At 44.8% G+C, this 26,502-nt stretch overlaps 1 long non-coding RNA gene across 1 annotated transcript in view; it reads right to left on the reverse strand.

Moving 5' to 3' along the window:
* Positions 1 to 19,965: 19,965 nt before the first annotated feature.
* The window catches only part of LOC138504712 (uncharacterized), a 293,421-nt gene continuing 286,884 nt past the window's right edge, over positions 19,966 to 26,502 (reverse strand). The window contains exon 3 of the long non-coding RNA XR_011279919.1: positions 19,966 to 20,205. This is a non-coding gene — a long non-coding RNA (uncharacterized lncRNA). The remainder of the gene's footprint in view (positions 20,206 to 26,502) is intronic.

Here is a 26,502-nt window from a genome sequence, read left to right on the forward strand (position 1 = left end):
TGGAAATATGGCTAAGAGTGGCTTACAAACAAGTAGCACAGAAAATTGCAATGGCACTTGAGGCACCCGCATGCACCCCAGTCCCCTTCTTTAAGGAGGATATGTCAAAGGTACCCAAATCATTGTGGACTACTAGCCCCTATGACGTGGGGTGCATAAAAAGCATAGGGGGAGTAAGGATAAAATTGAAAAAAGGTGCAATACTCCCCAGAGTGAAACAGTACCCACTATCAAAAGAGGCAGATGAGGGCATATATGAAACCATAACGGCCCTTATAAATAATGGCATATTGATCCCCTCAGAATCACCATGTAACACGGCTGTGTACCCAGTGCGCAAGGCTAAAGGGGGGTCTTGGCGCTTCATACAGGATCTCAGGCCCTTGAACAACATAGTAGAAGCAGAATATCCCGTAGCAGCAAACCCGGCCACAATATTGTGTGGCATTCCAGCAGAAGCATCACGATTTACAGTGATCGACCTTAAAAATGCTTTTTTCTCAATACCATTGCACCCAGACTCACAAGATCTGACGAGCTTCACTTACAGAAACACAAAGTGGAAGCACACCAGATTGCCACAAGGGTATTGCGAATCACCCTCAATTTTCAATAGAGTAATACAGATGGATTTGGGTAACATTGAAGTGGAAAGCACAGTGTTGCAGTATGTGGATGACATAATAATTTGCAGTACAAACGAAAGAACATGCAGAAAGGACTCCCTAAAGATGTTGACAATATTGGCTGAAAAAGGTTACAAGGTAGACATGGAAAAGATACAGTACTGTAAAGAACAGGTACTTTACATTGGTCAACTTATATCCCAACATGGAAGAAAGAATGCACCACAAAGAGCACAGGCCATTTCAAACACTCCAATGCCTCAAACTGTGAGGGAACTGCAGCAATTCCTGGGGCTGTGCAACTACTGTAGAGCATGGGTATTTGATTACAGTTCGTACATAGGACCCCTGCTTGAGGCGTTAAGGGAAGCTAATAAAGGGGAGAAAAAGCTGGGGTGGACGATGGAAATGAAAGAGGCTTTTGATGAATTGAAAGATGCGATATCAACTGCTCCAGTACTGGCATCCCCAGACTATGAGCGACAATTTTTTTATATTTTCACATTGCGACTCAGCAGTAATGAAAGCAGTGTTGGCTCAAAAAACAAGCATGGGCTACAAACCAGTAGCATTTTACAGCGGCCACTTAGATCCTGTGATGTTAGGTCACTTCCCTTGTGAACAAGGTCTCGCTGCAGCTGCTTTTGCGGTGGAAAAAGCATCAGCAATCACCATGGTGTGCCCAACTACACTGTTTGTGGAACATGCACTATTTGCAATATTGAATAAACCTAAGTCCACCCTAACCACGCAGAGGGCATCAGGTTATGAGATCATTTTATCCAGAGCTGAACTATCAATTGTTAGATGTAGCACGGTCAACCCTGCAAGGTTCCTAGCAGAAGTAATTGAGGAGGGAGATTATGCCCATGACTGTACGCAAATAACTGAAATGTACTCATGTACTAGAAAGGTTGAAGAAAACGCACTAGAGGGAGGTGAGCTCTTGTTTATTGATGGGTCATCAACTATCGATCAAAGGGATGGAATAAGGAGGACTGGGGCAGCAGTGGTAAAAATGATGGAGGTACCGGTGTGTGTGGCAATGAAATGTGTACAATTACCACAGCATTACTCCGCTCAAGCAGCGGAATTAGTTGCACTGATCTTGGCGTTGAAGGAAAGCTTTGACAAACGAGTGACCATATACTCCGACAGCGCATATGTTACATCCACTGTCCACTCAGGGCTGTCGAAATGGAGAAGAAGAGGGTTTAGGAGAGCTGATGGCACTCCAGTGCAACATGCCCTCTTATTGGCTGAACTAATTGAAGTAATAAATGACCCCCAAGAATTAGCTTTAGTAAAATGCACCGCACACACCAATGGTGAAGACCACGTCTCGAAGGGGAATGCAGCAGCAGACGCACATGCGAAGTATGCTGCATACTTTGGTGAGATATGGAACCCCCCAGAGTCACAGAGAGGGAGGGGGAGGGGAATGGCTAAGGAGATGTTGATAAGAGAAGGGTACACCCATCTCCCAGCCACACAGATTATGGAGCTACAAGCGGCTGCACCAATGGCCGAAAAAGAAATATGGGTAAAAAGAGGATGCACAATGTCACCAACCGACGCACTATGGCACCAGGGTGGCACTGGAAAGGTTGTAATACCATTGGCACTTTTGAACACCGCCCTGAGCCAACTACATCATCCAGCCCACACAGGCAAGGAAGTAATTGCAGCACGAATTAGGGAAGACTGGTTCTGCCCCGAGTTAAATTCTCATGTGTCAAATTTTATCAGTAATTGTCTCACATGTCAACAGTTTACGGCCGGCCATACTCTAAAGGTGATAAGAGGTACTATACCCCGGCCAGAGGGACCTTTCCGGCATCTCCATATTGACTATGTTGATATGATCAACATATGTCAAGGAAATAGGTATATGGTTGTAGTAGTATGCCCATTCTCTAGGTGGATTGAAGCAGGGCCCTGTTCACACCCAGATGCATTTAGAGCAGCTAAATTCCTAGTGAAGGAGGTCTTCCCCAGGTGGGGAGTGTGCGAGGTGTTAAGGTCAGACAATGGCCCACATTTCGCAAACGAAATGTTCCAGCACATCACATCCTTGCTGAACATCAAGCATAAATTTGCCTGTGCATACCACCCACAGGCCAACGGTGTATGTGAACGCCTGAATGGCCTATTAAAGGAGGCAATTGCAAAGATACAGCAAACAACAAAGAAGAGTTGGTTATATTGCCTTCCATTAGCCCTATTTGAGCTAAGGAATAGACCAGGGTCCGACCACCACCTCACCCCTCACAAGGTGGTTACCGGACGTCAAATGCGCCTTCCCCTAACGCCAACATCAAGAGCATTTACCGACCACGAAAGTACAGCGAGTGTTCTTGGTGATGAAATGTACCAATATGTGTCTTCTTTGATTACTAGTATAGTGTTTGTGTCTCAACAGCTCGAGCGCACACGGGGCGGGTCTAACAGCAATCAACAAGAAGACGCGGATAAAGAATTGGAAAAGGAAAGACTGTGTAAAATTGCTAAAGGTGACCACGTACTACTTCGCAATTTCAACAGGAAATGGAATAGTCCACGATTCACTGGCCCCCATCTGGTAGAGGAGGTATCAACGAGAGCAGTAAAGCTACAGGACAAGCGTGCCTGGAACCACCTACACGATGTAAAGATCTACAAACTCCAGACCCGCCCGAGCGCCACCGACAGGTCCATTGGGAGAACAACAACAACATCACCAACGGAGGAAGAGAGTTCTACCACAGCTAACGACCTAAGTGTTTCCATACCCTGTCACTCCCCAGATTTCCCAGAGACAATAACTGAAGAAGAAAGGGGTGATCCCCATACTGCCCACCCCATGGTCACACGCTCAAAGAGTAAAGATACTTCCGCCAGTTGAGCCCCAAACCCCCTGCCCATTGACCCCTACCCCCACTACAGTAATAACTGAACTGAAGGACATTATCTTGCACACGTACACATGTAAACACGTGAATGCTCTCTTTTCTTTTCTCTCGCACATGCAGGAACTGCGTATTATTGTACTGCTAAGAAAATAGATAACTAACAAATTCACTGCCCAGGAGTAGATGGTACCCTCAGACGATAACTACCCAGAAGAATTGTCACACCAATTTGTATATGAAATAAAAAGGCCAACGTACCTGAAAAGGAGAAGGGTACGTGTCTACTACACAGCATTCCTCTTGGCCATAGAATACTCAATGCCCCACCTCCACCCATACTTGCCTATCCTAAGAGATAGATCGCTTAGATTAGCGTGGGAACAGCTCTTCGCCTGGGCACTGAATGACTATTTGATAGGGAGAGCTTAAAAAAAAAAAAAACAACAACTAACATTTAATAACCAGCATATTGAGAATTTTCAGGCGGGCAACTTTAACGTCGCAAGAATACGCTGCCGGACTGCAGCAAGGTAAGAGCAAAATGCCGGTGAAATTAGCATATGTAATAAAAATAATAGGGATTTTGATGATCACCGGGTTCTTGGCTGCCTCTGTATGGCAGTACAGCTATGCTATCAATATTATTGCTGTACCCAAACCTAATCCACCCCCATCCCCAGCTGCAACAGGTGTTACGTCAGGTGATACTAGTAAAATTGCGCACAAGCAAAATAGAGTTCAACGCAGCACATACTCAGATAATAAAGGTATTGACAATTATATACAAGATTCAGCACACGTCTCAAACAACATATGGTACCAACACATGACCCGCATCGGTAAGCAGACAACAGAGGACAGCTGCTACGTTTGCTCATTAATACAATACGCCATGAGCGCTTCTCGAACATTCGTTGCCACAGAAATAGATGAAAAGACAGCACGATGCATAATATACTTGGCACTGTTCCAAACGAAAGGAAGATTTCAAGGGACAGTGGTGCATATGGTGTGGAAAACACGAGACTCATACCCATACGAAAACAACTTCCTCAAGACTTATTTGAGTTACCACAAGAGCAGTTTACATGCTGAAGCATTCAGATAAAGACAAGTGGTCCTGCAAAAGGGGAAACAAAGAAAGTAACACTGCAGTATTTACCATGTGATTGGTACTCCACTGAAGTTCCTGGTAAACCAGGATGTTGGGAGAGGCCATTGGTGACGATAACAGGGAAGGTGTACCTGGACAACAAATGGGAGATAGGAGTGATTGGCAGCAACATGGTAACAAAAGAAACTATTTCAACTATCGATGCACACAACCACAGATGTTGGACGACTTGGATCAAGTACGTACCCATGCTCACGTGGATAGAGACGGATGAAGACCCAATAACAATACTGCCGCTGACTGCGCCTAAGGTATGCTACCAACATAAAGGAGAGGTGGACGTAGGATACAACACCAACTGTGCAAGCGTGATGGAGTTACCTGAGGGGGGAGCAGGAACAGCAGTGATAATGGACCATTACTGGGCCTGTGGAGAAAAGGCATACCACACACTGCCCCCTCTGTGGAATGGTGTATGCACGATGGTGCACGTCAATGTACCATCACTAGTGGTACCCCAGAAGCATGTGAATGTGGCGAACTTTCCCAAAATGGATGAAGGGGACAAGAGAAAGAAGAGATCTGCACCACCTCAGGAGGAGCAAGGGAACAGGACCAACGGCAATAATACTGTCCTAAATAGAAGGAAAAGACAAGGAGAACCTCTGACAGGAAATTACCTATGGGGAAGGTCGGAAACGGCACTCACTTCAATTCCGCCAGAACACAGACTATTCAGCAGAGCAGCAATGTTCTTCTCCTCAATAATCCATCCGGGACTGCAGGCTTACGCAAACGCAAAATGGCTCCAGATAACTAGATGGGAACTAATGATGACCATCAATTCTACAGTAAATGGATTCAACGCAATAAAAGAGGAGCTGCGAGCTATAAGGATGGTAGCACTTCAGAACAGATATGTATTGGACCTCCTCACAGCCATGGAAGGAGGAGTGTGCGCAAAGATAGGACAATCATGCTGCACGTTCATTCCTGCCAACGATGCTGACAACGGTACACTGACAGAAGCAGTTTCACAATTGGCCCAGATGCACTCCAAAATGATGGATGAAAGTAAAGGTGTGAAAAAGGATGAGAGCTGGTTTTCGCTATTATGGTCATGGATGCCATCTTGGCTGTCAGATGGACTGAAAATTATAGTTGGTTGTACTATTTTGGCTGGAGCTACACTGATCATAATAAGATTTTGGAAGGCCCGGAAGGCACGCACCACTGACGAGTTGCTTGAAATGGTCGGTATGCACCCCTTGATGCCAGCAGATGACGGCCAACACACAGGCATAATAATACAAGAGAGAGAGAAGTTGCGCAACCAGATCATCACCAACCACCTGGACCCACCATCTGTGAAGATCGAGAACCCAAGAAACCCCAGGAGTTACATAGGGAAATGGGTATACTGTACTCCTGGAGGAACCTGTGAATATATGTATTGGTCATTTGAAGATCATGTTAACCACTATGGACATTTAGGAGGAATAACTAAGATATGGAGAGTAAGAGGAGATAACGAAAAGGATATGTTTGTGGTCGACAAGTCGACCAGAGGGGGGACTGAAGTGGGAGAATGGAAGACCAGGCTCCCGTCCTTCCCCTCTCGCGCCTGGCCTAAAGGATCACGGCCCAGGCACCCGCCACGAGAAGAGTTTGCCCATCTACCAGACGACCAAATACCCTGGTACAGGAACATACGGATGTGTCCATCTGCCTGCCCAGCAGCCCGCCCTGCCCATGCCGACACCTGCGGCACGGATCAACTAGACTAAAACCTACACATCGTTAGAGATGCCATGACGACCTAGCCAACGGTCAGCACACCTGTGCAAATATACACACTGGACACTCCCGCACCAATCTACACGAAGAATATACTCAGTGCTATGACGTAGGCGACAGACATACTCACGGACGTGCATCTTTATTATTTTCCACATAGGCTCTCAAAATGCAGAAACGCAAGACGCATCATGAACTCATCTAAAGAGCTTGCTTACGCTTCTCCTAAACCCAGGTGCCATAATGAGAAATATAACGAAGACACGATACTGGTCATAAGACAATATGATACTATAACCTAAAGCGCCTGTGCACCAAACGGTTCTATCTATACACCAGGCCTAAGTAGGCCGCAAGCAAGAGCTTCCATGGACGTTAAAAGAACAAGAGTCAGGTTGCTGATCCTGCAGAATGAGCCCGGCGAAAGCAAACAGCCAAGGTCGCAATGTTGCAAACCCACATTCCGAGAGCAGACCATCAAGGGCACGATGTTGCAACCTCGCACACCGCACACCAACGTTAAAGTCACACCTGCAAATTAAACCAGGCACACAGTGGAAAAACAATATTAATTGTGCAGAATTCTGCCTCAAACACGGTCCCACCTCACGTGACCAAGCCGAACCTGACAGGATGCCAAGCCCAGGAGGAAGAAGGCGTCTGGATCCCTCGTTACAAGACACAGGCAGATACCATTAACAGGCTCAATGGACATCTGCGACAGTGGGAGTAGTCGGCCTTCCAGCTCATGAATAAGTCCTCACATTGTCTGCACGTACTCATAGTGAAACATTGTTGCAAATGACAGGTACACCGAGAGCTGGGAACAGCGATGGTCCCAGGCTGGGAAGCTCGCGGGCGCACCAATCAGAACATCGGGCTCTTATCACTGACGCCATTAACATTAACCAATCATCAGGGGTCTTCATGAAACAATTCTCATGTATCTAATTGTAGGGACAACCCAGATATATCACCTGACTAACCCTTGTCCACTAATATTGTTCTCTATACGTATGCTATACTAACTCTACTACTCGAGCAACCAATTAAGAGTGGCGATAGGGTTTTTGCTAACTTTCCAAGGTGACGCAAGTAGCGCGTCATACTAAGGTAAAAAGGGCCTGCGAGCCCCACGATTGTGTGTGTGTCAGGACGGACGCGTACGATCCTTGACCCATCCCTGCCGTTTTTGTCTAATAAACAGCAGAGTCACCTTGCTTCTTGCGTGTGTCTCATACTCTATCTCTTTTGGGATATACGGGAGGAGTTGGGGCCTCCCTGCCCGGAGGTCTGCGGACGGCCCGGCCGACCCCGGCAGAATTTCCCCCCCGACAGGTGTAACCCATGCCATATTCCACACTTTCACCTGCTCAATAAGACTGTTTCTTTTTCCATATAGGACCCGGCCTCCTGTGCCCATTCATCCTCCTTACCCCTTGGTGGCTTTTCTAGTCAGCTGACTAGATTGACCGTTCTACTTTTGTATCATTCTTTACATCTGCATTCACTTTACATTCTTTTGTTTTAATTTTTTCACAGATTTTTGAATATTTCCATAATAACAATGATCTTTTTTCACCTTCAGTACTAGCAAACTTCTTATTTAACTCATTTGTCATCTGTTATCCCTGTATCCTGTTATTTTGCTTATCCAAACTACATTTCACTATTCCAGTGTTCAACACACTGTATTGGTTACCGTATTCACTCTCTCCAAGATGGCTGACCTTGACGTACTTTCTCTAGTTAGTCCTTTCTCTGTCATCTACATGACTCCTATAAATACTTACCTAAAATAGCGCTGAGCGTTACCTGGGTTGCGGACAGCAACGCTATTGAGCTCGAGTCAGCATTTTTCATCGCATCTGCACAATAGAAGGTATGTGAACCCATTTCACCGTTTCTCCTGCAGGGATCCTCTTAAAAGTACCCATCGTTAATACAGATTCTTTTTCTGTAGCTACGGACAAAGCATTCTGCATACGGTATCATTGAAGAAACTCGACTCCTACGGCATCACATACACGAACTACGCGGACGACACACAAGTACTTCTACCCCTGTCAGGTTCATACCACGACGACGCAAAGGCACTCCACTCGATTTACGCCATCATCCAGGCCTGGATGGCAGTAAATGGCCTCTGCCTAAATGGAGACAAGACGGAAATCATGATATTGGGTCAACAGAGCACCCTAGACAAACTGGACATACTGTACGCTAACTTCTCCATTGACAACTCCATCATCCCCGTCTCCACATCGGTAAAGACACTGGGAGTATACATAGACTCCTCTCTATCTATGAACAGACAAGTCAGCGCTATCACCTCCTCAACTGCTCATACCACTAAACTCATAAACGCCATCAAGCCTTACCTCTCCAAACCCAACTGCCCCTCCATTGCCAGAGCAACCATTGGAGCCAAACTGGACTATTGCAATGCCCTCCTAGCGGGCATATCAGCAAAAAACCTAAACAGACTCCAAGTCACACAGAACAATGTGCTCCGGGCCGCTTTCAGCATCCCAAGAAGAGAGCATATCTCCCATGCCAGACATTCAGCCCAATGGCTCCCGGTTAAAGAACGGATCACACTCAAAATCCTCACCCTCACTCACAAATGCCTCTCTCTCTTCGCCCCGTCCTATATATCAGAGACCATCTCCAAACCCTCCTCCGCCCGTCCCACTAGGGCGCAATACACCAACCTACTCTGGATCCCACGCATCAAAAAAGCCAAAGCCGGTGGCCTAAGCTTCCCCTACATTGCCGCCAAGACCTGGAACGCTCTCCCTGCAGACATTAGAGCGGAAAACTCGCTCCCGATTTTTCATAGGAAACTGAAGACCTCTTTCCTTGCACAATAATGTGACCCCTGCGAATCCATGAAAAATATACTGCACTGCTATTTGTACAAATACCATATTTCCCACTGTAATAATGTATTCCTTGTTAATATTGTATTATTTGTATTGTATTATTCGTAACCAAGATATGTCTGTAACAAGCGCCACGATGCCCCCAGGCTGACGTGTGCTCTACAAATCTGAATAAATAAATAAATACAGCGGCCTCCTACATAGATTTACCGTTGAATCAGCCATCTGTATTTTTGGTGTGCTCGACATCTGATCACTTTCTATAATTATTCTAGGTAGGTGCACATTTTAATTTACCATTTTATCTTCAAGTAGCGATTAGTTAACTGCTCCGATTATACATACATTTACTTTCCTCTCTCTCCTCGTAGCTAGGTTGAGGCTATGCACACCGCTGTTCCCGCAGCTTTGAGGGATTCACAACTACTTACCTGAACTTTAAAGCTATTCACATACTTTTCCATGTGACTGCTTTCGACTTGTATGTTTATTGGTGAGAAATGTATATACTATGTTTCTCTTTCAACCTAGTTGCTATCATTCTATTGAGCAAGAATGTTGCTGCTCTAAGCTACTACACATCTAATTCAAAGGGATCCCCCTTTGAGTCTTACAGTCTATTACAGCTTCCATGTTTTTGTGATACATTGCAGAAATACGCACACATTGGGTGAGTCCGTTATCAGACTTTGCTTTTGAATCTTTCCCGCCCGCTTGGATGTGTGGACAGACCACTTCAGGAGTATCCGCACCCGGAGCGTGGGATTATTGCCTGATGACTCAGATTCTACAGCACCTCAATCTATATTAGGTAATTCTTTCTCTATCATCCACCTTTTTTTCTTTGGGCCTTGGGTTTATCCATCATGGCATCTACATGTTGGACTTATATCTCAGCGGTATCGCTTATCAATATGCTTCATGTAACAGCATCTCATGCTAGTTTGACAACCATTTCTCAGGTTTCTTTTGTTTTTTTACCTTCAATGTGATTTAGAAACAAACACATATTGGCCCTCATTACAACCCTGGCGTTGGACCATGGTGCTAATAGCACCGTGGTCCATGCCGGTAACTTACCGACTCCGCCATGGCGGAATGGGGAATTACCGCCCCATTCCGAGGTTGGCGGGCGGTAATTCCCCATGCCGCCATTGCCCTTCCCCATTCCCATTTTTGCCCCATAGGGCTCAATGGAAATGGGGAAGGCGCTAAGTACGGTGCCGCAAATTGCCAGCACCGTACTTAGCACCAAGGTCCCTTTGCGGGTTGGATTTTAACGCCTGCAAAAAGCAGGCGTTAAAATCGCCAACCTGCAAAGGGACCTCGTAATCAGGCGTTAAGGGGTTAACGGCGCCGCAACCTTTTGCGGCGCCGTTATCCCCTTAACGCCAGGGTTGTAATGAGGGCCATTGTTTTTTACCACAAAATGATTGCTAACATATCTTATGATATGTGAAATTGTCACTATAGTGCTGTACATTTTTCTTACATCTTCTTTATTGCTAAATAAGGTCGCCTTAAATAGCTGCACCAACAGTTGCACTGGGATTATCTTTGACTTGTAATCACTTGAATGGATGTATTTTAAAATGAATCCTATAATTATACTGTAATTAGATTTTATCGTCTATCATCAACAACCAGCTGATTTACTTTTTCTGTTCAATTCCCTTTCAACAGACCGTACAGGCCTTGGAAGAAGAGGATTACTTCCTCGAAACGCGTCGCCACTCAAAATTGACTATTTTGTTTGTTTGCTTCTATCTGTATACTTCCTCTACATTTTTTACCTGTAAATTAAAAAAAATATACAAAAATCTATATTTTCAAAAAATGTCTGTTGTGTAAGTTTTCTTTACATATGTTTGACATTTCTTATATACTGGGCCTCATTACGATTTTGGCGGAGGTGGGAAGTAGGGGCAGCCTGATGTTGGTGACTCGTGTACACCAATGCTGCACTGATGTGCAAGCCATGTTTGGGGGAGTTGTGGGGGAGGGGGAAGGGTGTTTGGGGGAGTTGTGGGGGGAGGGGGGAAAGGGTGTTTGGGGGAGTTGTGGGGGGAGGGGAGAAAGGGTGTTTGTGGGGGATGTGGGGGGGAGAAGGGTGTTTGGGGGAGTTGTGGGAGGAGGGGGGAAAGGGTGTTTGTGGTGGAGGGTCCATGCACTTCATATTCTTACAAAACTTAACACACACTTGTGTCATGACAAATCACATGAGTGGACATTTTTCATTGTGTATGTGTGCTTTATTGCCAGACAGTGCACAGTGTTCATTTCCCCACAACATCCAGTGCCCTGATACCCACATCTATTGCACCCTCTTCATCCATGTGTATTAGAAATATTGGTCTATCAGATGCTGGCGCACAGCACGTCCTTCCTGTGCATCGCCACCTGCATGACGTGCAGCCCCATCTCCTCCCTCCTCATCCTCATCATCATCCTCACCAGGTGGTTGCATTTCAATGTCAGGGCGCAGAGGCACATTCTGTCTCATGCACATATTGTGCAGCATGTCACATGCCATGGTGATCTTGGCCACCTTCTCATGCCTGTACAGGAGTGCCCCACCCGACCTGCTGAGGCACCGAAACCGTGTCTTCAAAAGGCCAAATGTCTGCTCAATTACCACACGAGTACAGGTATGTGCACGATTGTAGTCCTCTTCGTGCCTGTTCTGTGGGTTCCGGACAGGGGTAAGGAGCCACCTCTTCAAGGGATAGCCAGCATCACCTGCATGGGTGCAACAATGGATTTGTGTAAGTGATTACATCAAATGGAACCATTAACTATCACACACGAGTTAGCTTTGATTTGTAGATGACATCCACATATCCCTACATGCATGGAGGTAATCATAGTAACTGCAATGTGGGAAGGTGATCTAGTCCTTGCAAGTGTTCATGCACTGTGCATGCCTACGGCCATGTACTAGGTGATGTTTAGTCATTCGTATCCTTTGGTCCTGTCACCGTTTCAATCAGACTCCTAGTGATCTGCCATTCCAAACTTGATGTCCCCATTCTGGCATGCAGCACTTCTGTTGTGGTGTACGAGTGAGATTCAGTATAATAGCTACAGGTGATCCCTTTGTATGCACTCAAGGTCGCATTTCCATTGTGATGCTGTTCAGCGAACATTTCCATTGTCCATATTGGCAGCATGTTGCTACATTGTGTTACAGAGGGTACGGTCTGATGATGTGCAGTGTGCATGTGGATGGATATGGCATGGTTGCGGTAATGGCTTAATGTAATTGTTGTGCAGCTTACGTGTTGCATGTAGTTTCCATGTGTCAGGTTCAGTCTGGCCTGCCTTGGGGGACAGTAGTGTATTTCTGTATGGGAATTGTTTATTCTGTCAACTGATCTCAACCAGTTGGAGTATGCATCTCCCCCCCAATCACACCCAGTTGGAGTATGCATCTCCCCCCCCATCACACCCAGTTGGAGTATGCATCTCCCTCCCCAATCACACCCAGTTGGAGTATGCATCTCCCCCCCAATCACACCCAGTTGGAGTATGCATCTCCCCCCCAATCACACCCAATTGGAGTATGCATCTCCCCCCCCAATCACACCCAGTTGGAGTATGCACCCCTCCCCCCCAATCACACCCAGTTGGAGTATGCATCTACCCCCCAATCACACCCAGTTGGAGTATGAATTCCCCCCAATCACACCCAGTTGAAGTTTGCATCTCCCCCCCAATCTACTCCCCACATCACACTGCCATGTGCCTGCCATGCTACTCACCGAGTAGCCATGAACTTTGTCCGGCATGTCGCTCCATGTAGCGTGGTATCGTTGAGTTCCGCAGGATCATTGAATCATGGGTTGATCCGGATATCGGGCACAACAATGTGTGATGATCTTGTTAGAGTCACATACCATTTGGACGTTGATGGAGTGGTATTGCTTTCTGTTTCGGTACACTGCCTCCATGGCATGTGGGACCACCAGTTCCACATGGGTGCAGTCGAGGGACCCAATGCAACTTGGGATGCCTGCCATTGAATAGAAACCAACTTTGGTGTTGGCGATCTCCTGGCAGTCCGTGGCAGGGATATGTGTTCACTTGTGTGCTTCAGGAGGGCATCGAGCACCTGGTTCAGCGTGCGCCAGAATACTGGTTGTGATATGCCATGCATCTGCCCGATCGTGTGCTGGTAGGTGCCTGTGGCCAGGAAGTGGAGCACAGAGACCACCTTCAGTAGAGGGAGGATGGCAGTACGGATGTCTATAAGGCTGAAAATGTCTTTGTGTATCATGTCCACTATGGTGTTGATGGTATCCCGGTCCAGACGGTACAGGGTGTGTATCTGCTCAGGGGTTAGGTTGAATGGACTGGCTCTGATTCTGGGGATTGGTGGCTGCCTCTGTGGTACAACTACCTGCACTGGTGGGGCTTGCTGTGCCTGTCTCGCCCTCCTCCTCCTCCTGCGTCTCCTCTGTGCTGCCTGTTGTTGCTGTTGCAATGCAATCATGTCCTCCAGCTCCAGTAATGCTACTAGTATTGGAATCATTTTGTTGTGTGAATGGGTGTGGGAAGGGATTGTGGTGTGCTCCTTTTGTGCTGGCCCAGTCTCCATTGCCTCCACCTGTGCTGATTGTGTTCATCTGTGGCAGTTGGGAACACTGCACATGGCCCTTTATGGGTGGTTCGCGATGGCTGTATTTCCGCCATGCCGGTATGCACTTTTTGGGCCTGATTCATGCCGCTATTTGCATGTCCGCCTGACTTGTGATGTACTCCTATTTCCGCCATGCCGCTATTGCCGCCATGAGGGGTCGCGAACCCGCGAACGTGCCGCTATTAGAGGCACCGTTCTTAGCGGGTGAGCGGGTCGTAATAGAAAGGAGCGGTTAGCGATGCCGGTAATCCTTTACTGGCATCGTTTTTCCCTTACCGCCTACCGTGTAATGAGGCCCAATGTATAGTATTTTTTAAATGTTTCACTTTGGAATACTTTGTGTAGCCCTACTTTAGGGATACACAAAGAGTTCAGTGCAATGGGAGCCTTTCTAAAAACTTTAATAGCGTCCTGAAAATTGGTTATTTTGGTAAATATGTTGATTACTATGTTTGTCTTTACATAGACCACACTGATGGGAAGTACAGACCGTTACTACAGAGGAAACAACAGACATGACAAATATCCAAATGGTGAGGCTAAGCGACATGCATGTAAACTTATTTTAGAGTGTATGAAATGGTCTAAAATGTAATACTAATGTACATTTTCCATTCAGCACTGTTATGAATCTATACATTGAAACAAGGACTGAGATTTAACTTCGACAACTATTCCAGAATCAACATCAACCTTTACTCCCCTTTCAAGTAATTTTGCATACTATTCCTTCAGATGCGACTACACAATACATTTTTACGGTCAAGTTCAATTTTAAAAATATTGATAATTTTTATTTATAATATTAGCTATTGATATAAACGGGCATGTAGGATCGTATCACAATATCGACTATCTTTTGCATTAAATGTTTTTGTTATATTTCTCTTACATCACTATTATAACAACAATTATTTATCATTTTTATGCTTCATTCCCTCTCCTAGTGAGACCCCCAGCACTATTTGCTGGACGCCTGGACCTTTTTTTAAATCCTGAATGAGTAGAGCCTTTTTCCACTCATTCGTTCTTTTGGGCTCTGTCTTTTGGAACTCTTTACTTTGGATTTTACTATCCTATGAAGTCTACTTTCCTCCATATCTCTTTTAAGGCATATGTATTTTTTCTGTGGTGCACACAGCTCCTTATGGGCAGTGCTGCTGGGGACCATTTGGGTCCTCCTTTGAGATTCTTTTCAATATCCTAGAGTAACTACAGTTCTTAAGTATAGAGAGAGATACTCAGGATCTCTCCTAAAACGTTATTGTCTGAGAGGTTGGCACATGCCACCTTATGTGGAGGGCCAAAGGGATACTTAGTATCCCCTTCTCTCTGATCCTGTCACTTTTCTGTCACATAGACAATCTCCTAGTAATGGCTGGTGGCAGTGGACCTGTTATACCAACTACTGTGAACTTTCTACCACAGGTTATGTCCATAGCCTCGGTTATACACAATAGGGTCACCCAAGTAATAACTTGGTGGCTCCTTTCTTTTTTCTCCATTATTAGTATGGTTGTTCTTTGTCAGCCCTTCTGTTGTCCTGGGATTGGGAAGCCTGTGTGTGTGTGTTTTGCCTTTGGCGGGATCCCTTGGGTGTCCCCGCCTAGGCTCCAGTGTGCCTGGGCAGGCAGGAAGTGTAGGGGAGGAGTTTTCACTCCCCTTCCCTTTGTCTGCTTGAGAGCCTGAATAAGACCAGCTCCCACTAGGGGTCTGGCTGTCCTGATTGGACAGCCACCCACCCCTTTCTGTAAATTGCTGAGAGAGATTGCAGAGGACTGTGTGCTAGAACTGTACAAAAGGCGAGGCTGCTGAGCTGAAAGGCAAGTCGACCACTGGAAACTGAAGTAACCGAAGAAAAAGATTACCAGAAACGCCTGCAGACCCTTTGTAACACTGTGAACTGACCACTGCTGTCCTGACTCAGTTTTCTGTGTGACAGAGGAACTCCGAAGAGGATTCCTTCTTTTTGACTACTGGGAACAACCAGTCCCAAGATGAACTTGGATTTGAGTCATCTCCCGAGGTCCTGTGAGTTTCCAGAGCTGCTGAACCCCAATACCAGGAGACCCACTGCCCATTACGAGTGGATCGATGTAGAAAGGCCAAACTCGTCCAAGTCTTTGCTGAGTCCTCAAGAACACTCCAGAGATCCTATCCAACTCATCCAGATTACATCAGCAGAGTGCAGGACTGTAAGAAGCGAATAAGATGGACCGGGCAAATCCCGTCCTTTGTTGGTGCTGCAGAAAAGGCGGCCAAATGGTAGCATGACCAGAGAAGTTGCTGAAAGCCGTGCCAGAGGTCCTCCCTCGAGACTGCTGCTGAGAGATCCCATCCATTGTCCTGCCTTTCGCCATCAGACCAAGTAATCCAAATGTCAGGTCTAGCACTGCCACATCAAGGAGAATCCAGCCACAAACATTACTTCTAACCTAAGGTACTATGGGGAGAAAGGTATTGCTTACCTTGATCGGTGAAGTCACTCCAGAGTTATGGAGTGCATATAGAGGTGTCCGGGGTACCCCCCTCTTACCTCCGACTCATGTCGCTGCTTGTGTCCCTTTAGCGAGTCCTTTAACAGGGTCTCCAACGTTGATTGTGTCCTCTTACATCTTAAAGACTAGAGACTGTAAAGTATCCACAGGAACGTTTGTATTCTGCTGCTTTTCAAGACTTTGAGCCCTCTCCAAACTACCTTTATCTAGGGTTGCGTTTTGGACCTTAAAAGACTTGCTGTGCGTAGAAACGCCTCTAAAACCTTAAGAACGGCTATTGTTGCACTATCCAACAATTTTCCTTCCCAAAAGTCACTATCTTACACGTGTTTGCACAGTAAATGTCTTTAATGTATTTCTGCTAAGATTCGCAAGTGCGCATTACTACTGATAATATGATAGAACTGTCATTACTGTCAAAAGCTGTAACAAATGTAACCGCGGGCAACTACAAACTAAGCAGTGACCTTTAAAGAGTATTCTAAAGTATTCCTATGTGTTTTGGTTTATTGTAATTTAAAGTGATTCATGTGTAAATATAATAAATCTATTAAATTGTTTTACATTTATTTCAGCGCCCTGAACCCTGGTGCATCTGGGGGCTAGTTACAGAAAGTGCATAGTACATAGGTTACAGGTAGTTAAGTGGCGGCATAAATTTGGGTGCACAATTTGGAAAGCTCACTTCATGGTATGGGGTGCTCTATCAAACATGCGGTTACAGGTAGTTGGGAAGCAACATACTGCATCGGACATAATGACAGTAGGGAGTTCAGCATTATTGAGACATGGTGAATGTTGATATGCAGTGGGAGCGAGTCATCAGGTAACCTAGGAGATACAAGTCGGGGTCTGACGCTCTGATGCAAGCATTTGGATGTGGTTGGCGGATAGCCACTTCGACTAGGGAGTGGTGTAAACATCCCGGTTCCAGGTCCCACAATGGTAGGTGAAGGGGGCGCAGTGATGGGCGTGCACTCTGCCTGTTTATGGATTCAGGCAATGGTGGTGTGCATATTTTAATATAACCTTTTGTGCACGCTTTTCTTTGATATACTGTACTAATTGGGTTCAGTGTACTTTCCTACAGCTCACATCTTCCTCTTAAGATAAGCCGGACTGCCCTGTCAATCCAGCAGTAGTACAGTCTGATACTAAGAGTTGGTGATCTACAAAGCATTGTGATAGGTTACTAAAGTCTTACCTCGAATTGGGACTTTAGGAAAACTCCCCTAAAATGTACTATTCTTCTATTGCAACCGGTCTGGAGGATGAGGTATGAGACGTGAGAATGTATTGAATGATATTAATAATTGTTGATTAATAATATTTTGTTTAAAATGAATAGGAAACATGATTATTTATTTAGAATGTATAATAATTTCGACAAATTGCAAATCATTCAATCAACAGACTTGTTGTCTCAATCGCCCACACACATGCAACATTGACAGTAATCATCACAATAACTTTAGATTGTAGACGAATTACATGGAATCTTTCACTCTCTGAATGGTCTATGATATGATATGATATGGCATTTATAACACGCCTATACACAAGTGTTTCAAGGCGCGACGCGGCAAGGGAGGGGGAACAAAGGGAAGACAGAGACAGCGATCCTACTAGGCCAAGTGTCATTCAGATCGCGCAAGTGCAGGGGAAGGGGGAGAGGAAAAGTGCGGAGTGGGAGGGGGGTGGTGACAGTGCAGGACATGGGGTAATAGAATAAAACAATAAGAGCAGTAGGGCCAGCTGGTGGCAAGGGTAAGTGCAGACATCAGGTGTCAAGTGCATACAGAAAACAGTTCCCAAGTGCGGGGGTTGCCAGGGAGGCAGTGCAGGTGTGTAACTGGCAGTGGGGGACCTGGGGCCGGGATCAGAGGGTGGACAGGTAACTAGTACAGTTTCAGTCAGGGATTCAGCAGGGGAGAGGAGGAGAGAAAGCAGAAGCAAAGAGAAAGGTTTTGAGGGGCTTTGGGAACCGGAGAGGGTTTTCCTCAAGTTTCAGGAAGGCATGAAGGCAGGAAGGCTGTTCCAGAGGGAGGTCCCAGCCGAAGAAAGAGATCTACCAGCAAATCGTTGCTTGGAGAAGTGACTGACCCTAAGGGAGTTGGAGGCGGATGAGAGAAGAGCTTGAGAAGGAAGATATTTATGAAGAGAGAGTTGAAGGTATTGAGGCCCCAGGCCCCTGAAGGCCTTGAGGACAATGCAGAGGGTTTTGAACTTAATCCTCGCAGCCACTGGGAGCCAGTGCAGAGATTTCAGTCCTGGAGAGACATGATCTCTGGGCTTGAGGCCAAGGACAAGTCTCGCAGTCCTGTTCTGGATGAGTTGTAGAGGGTGGAGAGTAGTAGCAGGCAGATTAAGAAAGAGGCTGTTGCAATAGTCCAGCCTAGAGAGAATGTATCTGTTAATAAACTTTTGCTGCCTACCCAAAGCTCAATAGGTACAAAACAATATCGCAACATACTTCAGGTGGCAACAATGTACTCGCTCTCACACTAATTCCCTGTGACATCTCGGAAGCTCACCATGTACAATTTCAAATATTTTTTTTAAAAATGTTACATCTACACAGTGTTCAACTTTATCTTATTAAGAATGTAAGTTTCATTAATGTTTCACTCAAAAATGTATTCCATCGATTTACTGTCTCTGTTTTCAAAGTTTAACTGATGATGTAAAGTCGACAATCCTAAAAAACGAAATTCTCAAGATGTGCTTTTTGAGAGCAAAGATTTTAACATAAAATTGTTTAACTATTGAACTATTTTTGTTGATGTGTTATGTACAAGGTGCTTCTGAAGTGGCTGAGATTGACGAGACACATGGGGCCTCATTACAAGCATGGCGGTCCGGGAACTACGGTACCGGTAAGCATGCCAGTACCGTAGTTCCCGGACCACCATGCTACGAGCTGTGCACGCGCGTGCCTGTCAGCCCGCCAGGTTTTTCCTGGCAGGCTGACTGGCATCCGCGAGCACAGCACGTCGGACGCACCAGCAGCACTCTGAATGCACCGCTGCATCCGACGTCTCCAGTCCCATTCAGCCCTATGGGGCCGATGCGGATGGGGAGTCCCTTGTTTCCAGCACCCGCAAATGGGCAATTACCGTGTCCGCCGAACTCAGCATGACCCGGTTCTTGCCCATTCACGGGTGCCGGAAAAAATTCAACTGCGGCAGCAGCCGTGCCGGTTTTACCGGCACGGCTACCGCCAGAGTTGTAATGAGGCCCATGGACCCAAGATATACATATGATATTGTAAAAGACCAGTTATACACATTTTTATTATGTTATAATGGTTTTCCATATAGAAACTAGGTTCTGTTATATATATGTATCTTGAAATGGAAAAGTAAAATGCTTGGTTTATACATTTTCAAAATTCTCTTTGGTCAGCTGTGTGTTGAAGTCAGCAAATCAAGATTGACTGTATCAAGTCACACTAGGAAAACAAGGGTAAATGACAAACAGGCTTTTGTTTTTTACAAGTTATTTAATTGATATTACATTTTAAGGTTGTAATTCATATATTCTGTAAGTGTGCTATACATGCATTTTGTTATCGATTAGCTGCCTACGAAGAAGAGAAGCAGAAACAGACCACACCACAAACTAATGATGTTGCTTGCCATACCAATGTCACTTGGAGGCAACTACATTTTCAGGCTCAGCTTGCTCATCTCAAGATTCAGAGTCCAGATGCAGATGTCCAGTGGCCAGAACTTGACCTGAATGTCACCAGTGACCTATGGAAAGTAACCATGGATCATTGCTACAGAACATCCCACAGAAGATGCAGACAACACAGAAGATGTTTCAGAATTACTTACAAACACACTCACACAATCCACACCCTCTAAAAGATGTCAATCAAAGAAAGAGACAATGTTCCCTGTTTCCCCAATGCATGCTGAAAATCTGGAAATATCACAGACTGAAAAAACTGAAGCATCTTCAGAATTGATCGAATGTGTTCATGATCTGGACTTCGCTCTTCCAAGTGTGGAGGATTTGTCCACCACCATCAAATCACAACCACTGTACTACAGGACGAATGGATATTAAGGGAGCCAAAATACCTTGTACTCGACTGCTGCCTACTAGAGATGATCAAAATGATTAAATGTGATCATAAATTACAAAGTAGGATTTGTGGGGAGACATTGATGTAGTTTACGTTTGTAGTCAAAGGCACCATTCTGAATATCAGGGGTAGCTGTGCCCACCAACACAACACATTTTCATGGTCTGCTCAACCTATCCTTGGGAAAGTGCATGCTGGAAATGTACTTTGCTCATCTGCTTTGCTGTTTAGTGGATCAACATTCAGTAAAATGTCATGTTTCTGTAGGTTGTGGGACTTGAGTTCCTTGCTAAAACCACATACAACAAATATCAGTGCAATTTATTGTTCCCCACTATTAGCCAGGCCCGGAATCTCAAACAGATATCAATGGACAATTCTCTCGAAGGAAAAAGGCTCAGGCTTGCTAGTGATGGATAGTGTGGCAGTCCTGGTTTTTCTGCTAAATACTGCACTTACCAATTCCAAGATATGGAAAGCAAAATAAATTGTGAGTTCAGTCATCGTGCAAGTGTCTTAATGTACATCTTCTGTTGCCATGGAGAAATATAGTTTTGTTAAATCCATTGAAGTTCTGAAATCCAGGAGAATGCAAAGAGACCTTACAGCTACTGACAGGAACGTGGAATAGCAAAAGCCATGCGAGAGCAGTTCCCACACATAAAGCATCAATTTGGTATAGGGCATGTCTCAAAATCAATATCTAAAAAAATAACAGCTGCTGGGAAAGGAAAAGGGTTCAGAAAACATTTTAAATTGGTCACAGTCCATCATCAAGCATCTTTGGTGGAGCTCAAAAACTTGTCAGGGATCTGTAGATATTGTGAGGGGTCGTAAGTGAAAGCCAGACACAAAGTTGTCATGTTTTTGGTTAAAGACATCCTCTCTGGAGGATAGCTGAGGGACAACGTGCTCGCCTTGGAAGCAAGGTGACACAGAGCAACACAGGTTCGATTCCTGGGTCCACGATTAGAAACCTCTGGGTATTAAGCGCTTTATAAATAACAATCATATATCATATCATTAAATAAAAATGATTTGGGAAAATGCCTCTCTGGACCTATTCTAAAGAGGAACTTCCCTACTTAGAAACCAAAAACGAAGAATATGTCTGTGTCAGGATGTAAGTAACTGAAAAGCCATCCGTGTGTCCAAAATGTCCTATCCTGACCCTCACACTATAAACAAAACAGCAAAGGGGTGCAAGTAAATGTCTTTAACTTGATGTTGGTAAAAGTGTTCAAAACTAAAAGTATAAGAATGACTCCAACGAAAATGTTCTCCAAGGCAAAGACCCTTGGATCCAGAGGGTGGTTCCCTTCCCCTGGATTCTTAATTGGATGGCAACATTGTCTCTTTAGCTAACTGTTCCATTGTGTCTTCACTGGATTCACAAAGTTCTTGTTTAAGCAATAAGCTCTGTAATAGTCTTTCTGTAGAATTTCTTGTAACTTTACAGATTGCCTGATATACTCACCTGCCAGGAATCTTTATACCTTTTCAGCTGCATGGTGTACTCACCTGCCAGGACTTTGTCAATATGGGCCCAGTGCCCTCTCTAAGGATCTGCCGCTTCTGGATCAGGGAAGATGGGCTGGAGACCAAGCAGGTAAGCAACCAGAGACTCAGGCTGATTTTCAAAGTCATCTTTTTATTCTTCTTAGCAAGCCAGGAGACAGCAGACAGCATACATCAGGACCTCCGACAATAATCAATTGAGCTCTGAATTTAGCCCCCTTATATACTGTTTCAAAACTGATGTAATATAATAATTAATGCAATAACCCTTTCTATTGGTCTTTATAATTAAAGACAAATCCGCATGCGCCTGTGATTCGTTGGCTTAACTGCCACTCACAGGCCCCTAAGACATCAATTGGCATATAGGCTAATTACATTTGTGTGACAGGTTCTTGACCTTTAAAATTAATTATTTGATGTGTCAAAAAAGAACATTTCTGACGGCAACCTCAAGGTACTTTTGGCAGGCATCACCATGTCTCCCTGTCACAGGAGTCCAAGTATGGGCATCAGCTGTGTGCACTGACTGTGAACCCAACAACTGTTGCTAGCTGACCAGCTGTCTGTACTAATTACTATCTTTCCTTGAATAAATACATGGCTGCCCCCGGCTCGTCAATGTCAAAATTACTGCCAAGAAGTCCAGACAGTATGTCCTCATATATTGCGCTTTCAATTAACTGTTTATGACAGAATTATTTCAGTATGACTTTGCAGAATTCCACCATTTTGTATGCCCAGCAACCATTTTAGAGTTTGCCTGACTTCATCCCAACCAAAATGGCCAACAAATTACAAAATTACTGACCAAACCATTTTTGATCATAACTTGGTTCCTATTCAATTTCAAGCCTACAATTTTGGTATCTATGATAAATGTATCCATCATGCTCTGTGCTGCACAAGGCATTCTGACACAAAAAATGTAGGGGATAATACACTTAGTGTCCCACTTTTTGCCATAAAGAGAAGAAATATTAGGGATGTCCTGGTGCATACTTACAGAGAAAGAGCAGAACAAGCTGAGAATCAACATACCCTTTCAAACCTACCAAAGGTTAAGGGTAATGCCCCATGTGGGACATGTACAGCATGCCCATTTACGAAACTGACAACAGCCACTGAAATTGGCTGGAATACGCCGTGGGAACAAAGAGTGTTCACAAACTGCAATACCACTAATGTGGTATATATGATTAAGTGCTCTTGTGAGAAGATCTATATTGGGATGTCTACCAGAGTAGTGAAAACAAGAATTGGGGACCACAGATCTAATATCAGACTGAAACACACTACTGCACCTCTTGTAGAACACTTTTAACAATTGAGGCATTCTGAAAATGACATCAGTTGGACGATCCTGAAGAACGTGATGGTTCCCAAAAGAGGTGGAAATATGGGGTCTATCCTTCTGAAAAGGGAACAATTTTGGATTTTTAGACTGAAGAGCCATTTGAAAGGACTAAATGAAGGGATATGCTGGCAAACCTTGGCAGTATTGTAGACACAAAGCTGTCTGCCGCTCTAATCCTTGAAAAGGGTTACACATTAGCGAACTACAAAGCACTGTATGTACCATCCTTGGGACAGACCTTATAACCCAGACACAGTGCCAAACCCTTACGCTATAGGGAATTGGCCAGCTATAAACTATTAGTTCCTAGACGTATCTCATAACCCCTACATAGCGCCAAGGTCCCCCTGTCACAAAACATTGACCAGGTGTCTTAATCCCGATATACGCAGCATATATCTCATGTGAGGGAATTATGACTGAAAAGAAATGTAAATGAGAGTAATTACCAGTAATTGACCAGGTGTCTTAATCCTGAAATACACAGCATATATCTCATGGGAGGGAATTATGACTATAAAGAAACGTAAGCGAGAACAATTACTTTCGTGTTGGCCATGAAATTTAGGTTTGACATGAACAATAGTACAGTAATCATGGAATACTGTGCTATTAACATCTTGGCTTGACATAAGTGACAGGTTACGGAGCGAATAACAACATGAAAACATTAGCAATAGAAAGGGATCGAAGGAAGGAATGGCCAGATTTAAAAACAGCCACATTCAAGATTGTGGCCATTACACAGTCCGGATGGCGTGAGGACGAGATTTAATACACACCGCCGAACGCAGAGGTAAGAGACGAATTAGCCCGGAATATCGGACAACTCGGGCAGAGGTGGCTCTCTAGTTAGCTGTCCTCTAGCTTACAGTATGCCCAAGGAGTACTAGCACTTTGGTATATACAACCCTGAGCCACAAAAGCATTACAAGCTAAATAACGGCTCGTTATGATGCCATGTAGAAAACAAGTGGGGCAATAGAGGATGTGATACCTAAAACACTGGTGATAGCTATGTTACTTTATTTTCAATCTACTTCATGAATATTGCCGGTAGACGGATAAAAACAAGTGCAACGTTAGCGCTACAGATGGATAACACAGGATGCCTGATATATATACTTCCAGTACATACCATCAAGCTGGATCTAGGAATGTGGAGTAGAATGACCATAATGTGTTGTCATTATATGATACTGAGGATATATGCAGCTCCGGCTAAACAGAGGAGGTGGATGAGGTGTTGAGTAATCCCCTATTTTCTTGATTTATAGGCAGGGCATGCATCCACATAAAATGAACAACAAAACCCTGGAGGACAGAATAGCCAAGGTTTGGACCTACTGACCCTCATAAGGAGGAATAGCACCCCTTCATACAAAAATAAGGGGACAAGGGGTAAGTGAGACAGCATGACCCCAATATGTCTACCATGTAGTCAGTAGATAAAGAAGACTGATCCCATGTTACATATATGTATTAGGAGTCTGTACCCACAGGAATATACAAGTGCACGACTGAGACATAGGAACGTTTCGAAACCTGGTGGGAGTTCCCACGCAGGTAAGATTGCTGGTACTATGATATAAACACTGGGAATAGAATAGATATAGAGATGGGCACCTGACACGTGCATTTTTCTCTCTCTTTACCCACACTACAGGGTTGGGAGAATTTGCCTAAGACCTCCCATGAAAAAATCGAAGATGCCCGTTCCAGTCAAGAAATTTGGAAATGAAAAACAGACAATATTATAATTTCCCTGTTAATGTGCATTGTGCCATATAAAGCCACAGCGTCTAGTCCTGAAGAAAGCGGTAAAAGAATTTTGAATCCTGCTGAAACCGGTTGACAGAACAGGAGCCAGGGTGATGCCCTGACTCACACGACTCACAGAATATTAAGTGAGCGTGGTTGACATTTCATCATTTTATAAAACGAGCAGGCAGGGTGTTGAGACAGTGAGTGTCACACTCCCACTGCTTTAAAAAAATCTTTGTACGGATGATAGCAATTTAGGAAAGTAGTGAGAGAGATTAGGGTAAGGTATCTCTGCTATCCCTTTACCTATATAGGCAATACACCAGCGCCCCTCTAGGGACAACATACAATTTAAGGGCTAGCGAGATTTTCTCTATAGGGACAATTACATAGATGTAGGGAACAGATTTTGAGGAATAACTTTTTAAATAATTGGTAGTGGCATTTGATGCCTCGTTACCTCTTTTCTGGATGTAGCATAGCATGCTGCTTTTTTAGATTTTATACGTTATTTAGGAAGATCATGTATTGTAAATGGCTACTCCTTGTGTTTTAAGTCCTGTTCAAGATGGCATGGCCTTTGCTGTCCATCCTTCTGCCTTTCCAGTTGGAGGAGGTTCTACTTTCTTCATACATCTTTGCAGGCTTTTGCCTGGAAAGCCGAGGACGGATGACCAGTGTGTTTCAGCTGCATGAAATGGGGGGGCTATCTTTCCCTAAGCCCCATTCTTCCAGAGGCATGGCTGTTGCTTAGAAGATTTCGGGAGGCTGGCTGTCCACTACTGTACAGCAACCTCCACGTTTGAATATTGAAAAGTCCCTTATTGGAGGTCCGGGCTAACCCCCAGTTTCATTTCTGGATATAAGGAGAGGGACTGCGCCCAGGAAACAAGTCGGTCAATGGATCTGGAAAAGATCTGAAGACGAAGACTGAGGACTGCTTCAGGAACCACCGTCGGCTCTGCCAACACTCTGCATTTCTGACCTCAACCTTCTGCTCGACAGAATAGACGTATGGCAAGGTGCCCCCTTCCCTTTGGCACGGGAACAACCAGTCAGCTGTCCTGCTCAATGTTCATTGCCATTTGCAGGCTGTTTGAGCCTGCATCTGTACAATTCCCTACAATTCAGACACAACACTCAGTACCAGCTTTGCTCTCCTGCAAGGACATCTATTTAGCCTGGATTTAGGAATCTTCATGGGCATCCTCAGTGCTTTGCTGCAGCATTGGAACTCTACAGTGCGGACCTTTTCCAGATGAGGAGCCTGCCAGGAACCCGATTTCCAACCACCAAGTCGTCATGGTCCTGCTGACCCTG

Source organism: Ambystoma mexicanum, chromosome 11, assembly GCF_040938575.1.
Source record: "Ambystoma mexicanum isolate Mex_15411 chromosome 11, UKY_AmexF1_1, whole genome shotgun sequence".
Classification (NCBI taxonomy): Eukaryota; Metazoa; Chordata; class Amphibia; order Caudata; family Ambystomatidae; genus Ambystoma; species Ambystoma mexicanum.